Genomic DNA, 4,287 nt, shown 5'->3' with positions numbered 1-4,287 from the left:
TGTGCAGTGTGTATTTTGGATATGAGCTTAAGATAAGTAGCACAGGTTATGACAGAGTCAAGGAATCAGAGAAGTTAAATGTTAAAATTCTGACTTTAAATCTTAACCATAGAATGAGGATACCTACCTAAATACTTCTGTCCGATTGAAATTTGGAAAGCCACTAAACATTTTTGGCCCTGGTGTATGAACTGAACTTGGAGAACCACTCCTCTGGCATTCCAAGATTTTGAGAAATCTATGTGGGGCTCTCTTGGTAATGGACTCACATTAGGAGGCTCTGGCACAGGAGAACAGAGGATCACCTCCAAGAAAAGTGCCAGGAGTGTCTTAGTGATCAAACTTTCTCAGTGAGGTTGAATATCTCAGATTACATTATTTTTTTTTCCTCTTCTCTTGCTTTTGACTTTCATGTTTCTACTTGCTCTTCACTTCTATATATTGGTAATCCGATTTGAAAAATTCAATCCCATGGTTTTTTTATTATCCAGTTACAATGATTAATATTTTATTAACATTATGTTAATAATATAAATGTATGTACATGAATTAAATTTTACTTTTATCTTTAACATCTTTTATGATATAAATCTTGCTCGATTTCAGTGCTGGTAAGTACTTCTTGGGATGTTCCTTGAAGTCATTTTGATGTCTTTATGGAGAAACCATTACATACACTAGAAAAAAAAAGATCATTTCAAATTCACTGTAAGTGGTTTTGAATCCTAGTTCCACCACTTACTAACAATAGTTAAGTGCACTAATCTTTAATTTCTCCTTCTTAAATTATGAACATAAAAATAACTTGCACAGTCATTTTTGTTTACCAATATTATACATTTCCAATGTTTTTTTACTTTCATTCTCACTATTTCAATCATGAATATAAAAATATTTTAATAGTAGTATTAATAGTCATGCCCTTCTTTTATCTTTTGTTCAGAGATCAATGCCAAATATTACCTTTATATCTTTCTCTTCACATAATGATCCTTGTTTTGCATTTTCAGAAGTATCAAATCATCATGTTGGGATAATATCTATTATGTAAGTAGTATTTGGTTAGGTGTGAGGCATAAAGCATGCTAGGATTTGGCATACAAAATAGGCAATCTCCATGACATTTTTCATTTAGAATAGAATACAGAGAAGTAAATAGGCAATTGTAGTTTGGTAAGAAAAAGTCCTCAAAAGATTAGAATATGACAGGAATGTGTGGCTGGGAGGCTTAATACAGGATTGTTATAGTGTTGGTGGTAGAGAAGAGGGATGAGGTCAGCGAAAGATTGTTGGTGGTATGTCATTTAAACTGAGACTTGGAGGGTTCATGGGTGGTTGGACAGTTGGAAAATGAGGGGAAGAGTTCTGCTTACAAGTGCCCAGGATGAGCATTGGAGTGAGGAATGAGAAGAAGGATCAAAGAGCGTTTCATACATTGGGCCATAGAAGTGGAAGTGATGAAGTATTTTTCAAGAAATTAAAAGCAGATCTTTCATTTAGGAATATTATTGTGTACATATTTTGTACTCCTGAAATGGTTAAGGTTTTTATTTTAACTAACAAATCATTTGATTATAATTTTCATTTTATTCTCCGTTTCTGTTAAGTCCATCTCCTGTATATTTGTCCTGCTTTTTTAAAAAAAAAATTTATTAGCTTTCTCACCTATTAGCTTCCTTGGCGTTGCAGCCATCGTTTTGCTTTCTTGAAATACTTTAGACATTTAACATTTCAGTTGACACTTGAACATCAATCCTGGCCTTTTTTTGTAATTAAAAAAAATAATTAGTTTTCTAACAGGCATTACCAGTGTATTTCTATCTTCATTTTAACTTATATCAGGTCCTTTTTGGGAGAGATTTTATTCCATTTATATTGGATTGAATCAAGTCAATAAAGTAGTGAATCTTGTTGTCTTAAAGTTTCTCCATTAATACATGCTTGTTTGAGAATCCTAAATTTTATGCTTATTTCTTATTTTTTAAAAATATTTTGAGAGTGTTTAAATATTTTGTTACTTCTTAGAAATATTGATTTTTTTAAAAACATGATTTCTCTTCTTAATTGAGTAGGTTTGTTTTCAAGACTTGACGTGCACATTGCACCAATATTTTGTGGTAAATCCCCCAGTCCATTCAGCATTGGTAAGGAAAGGTGAAATCATGCTTAGATTTCCTGAAACAACTATTCTCATTTTCTATTAATAAAGGTAATTATTATAAAAGAGATTGGTTTGTAGGGAGAAGCAAAGAGTTACATGATCAGGGTTGGTAATGAATGTAAGACTGATTCTTGATGAGGACAAGGTAAAATAATATAGAAACTTAAGAAAATATACTTAGGGGCCCCCCAATTTCATCCTCTTTCTAGTTTTAGAAATCTTTTCATTAAGTCATTAAAAGCTTGTTTCACTTGTTTGTTCCTCAGAGTATAAATAAATGGGCTTAACATGGGGGAAATGGAAGTAGTAAGTACTGTTACTCCCTATTTATGGCCATGTCATCTTTTGCTGAAGTTTTAATATATATAAAAATGCAGCTGCCATAGGTGATGGAAACTACAACCATGTGGGAAGAGCAGGTAGAAAAGGCCTTTATATTTTGCTGGGCAGAGGGGAATCTCAGAATTGTTCTGGTGATATATATGTAAGACAAAACCACACACACAAGAGTCATGATGAAGATCAACACAGAGCAGACTATAACCATCTGTTCTATGAACCATGTATCTGAGCATGAGAACTTCAGGATAGGATTAGCATCACAGACAAAGTGGTCAATGATATTGGAGTCACAGAATTCTAGATCCAGTCCCAGGCTAAGGGGTGGGAATATGATCAACAAAGTAGTCATCCAACAGCAGAAGATAAGCCTCTTGCAAACCCTTTGGTTCATGATGGTCATATAATGCAGAGGTTTGCAAATGGCTATGTATCGGTTGTAGGACATGGTGGCCAGGAGAAAAAATTCTGTTATTCCAAACAGGTCTGTAAAAAATAGTTGGCTTGCACAAGCATTATAGGTTACGGTCCTGTCACCTGTTGATATACTGTACAAGAATCTAGGAATGCAGGCAGAGGTGAATGAAATTTCCAAGAAGGAGAAATTTTGGAGAAAAAAGTACATGGCCGTTTAAAGGTGGGAATCCACTAATGTGAGGAAGATGATGGTCAGGTTTCCAGCTACACTCAACATGTAAGTTATAAGTAGAAAAAATCAGAATCTGCAGTTGGGGATCTTCTGACAGTCCCAGGAGAAGGAATGTGGTTAGTGCTATATCGTTTTTTCCCATTCTTGGCTCCTGACTTTTATCCAGTCTGCATATAAAACTGAGAGAGAGAAGCACTGAGATGAGGGTGTTAATGAGTTTTCAATGGGTTTGGTTAGAAAGGCCAAGCAAGATATTTTACTTGAATTTTATTTACATTAAATAATATTTTAAAACCTTTCATGTTCTCAGCTCTTTGGATAAGTCATTTGTTTGGTTTGAAACTGTGACTTCTTAAATTTTTACCTCAGTGTATGGTAAGAAATACATTTTATGTTATGATCCAGCAAGTACACATACTCACACTCAAATATATCCAAGATAAATTTCGCAGAAATATTAATTAAGTAACTTGCTCTATGATCGATTTTATTCTATTGCCTGTTTCACTGAAATGAAGACAAATATCACTAAATTGATTTATTGCCTAGTATTTGGTGATAATCTCTAGTTCAAAAATAAAAAGCATTGAATTGTTGTAAAGATTATTCTACCAAAAATAACATCCAATGTGTAACAGATACTGATTTTCCATGAAAATTTAAAAAAAATTACTCTACCTTTTTAATTTTAACTTGGGAATAAATTTATCTAGACCATTTATTTATTCTCCAAGGAGTAACAAGACCATGAACATTAGGATGCCTTTTTTTCTAAGAAATTTTCCCTGTTCACAAACAGAAATTTTAATAAATTTTATCCATATGTTTTAAACTTTTTCTTTAGGATAAATTGTGAACACAATACATTGGAGGTGGTTCTAACACAACAAGATGCTTCTTCTTTCATCTGTTATGGTTGTTGGGGAGTCAGGAAACAATGTCCAAATCCAGAATTAATCTACAAAGGACATTTCCCTTAAAATACAATCATCCCCTTGATCTTTCCCATGACTTTCTCAAAATGTTTATGACTTTTTCTGATTTTCATTGATTGAAATTCCCTTTGCTGCAGAACACAGAGACAGTATTGATATATACCAAATTCAGAAAATAAGTGAGGGGATGTTCTGTAGACATT

General features: G+C 33.2%; 1 pseudogene; it reads right to left on the bottom strand.

The window, feature by feature from the left end:
* Positions 1–2,355: 2,355 nt before the first annotated feature.
* Positions 2,356–3,291, bottom strand: LOC101412420 (olfactory receptor 6C2-like; annotated as a pseudogene).
* Positions 3,292–4,287: the final 996 nt, after the last annotated feature.

The sequence above is a fragment of the Dasypus novemcinctus genome, chromosome 12 (assembly GCF_030445035.2).
Source record: "Dasypus novemcinctus isolate mDasNov1 chromosome 12, mDasNov1.1.hap2, whole genome shotgun sequence".
Lineage (NCBI taxonomy): Eukaryota > Metazoa > Chordata > Mammalia > Cingulata > Dasypodidae > Dasypus > Dasypus novemcinctus.
The sequence above is the reverse complement of the archived record's forward strand: the minus strand, read 5'-3'. Positions and strand labels throughout refer to the sequence as shown.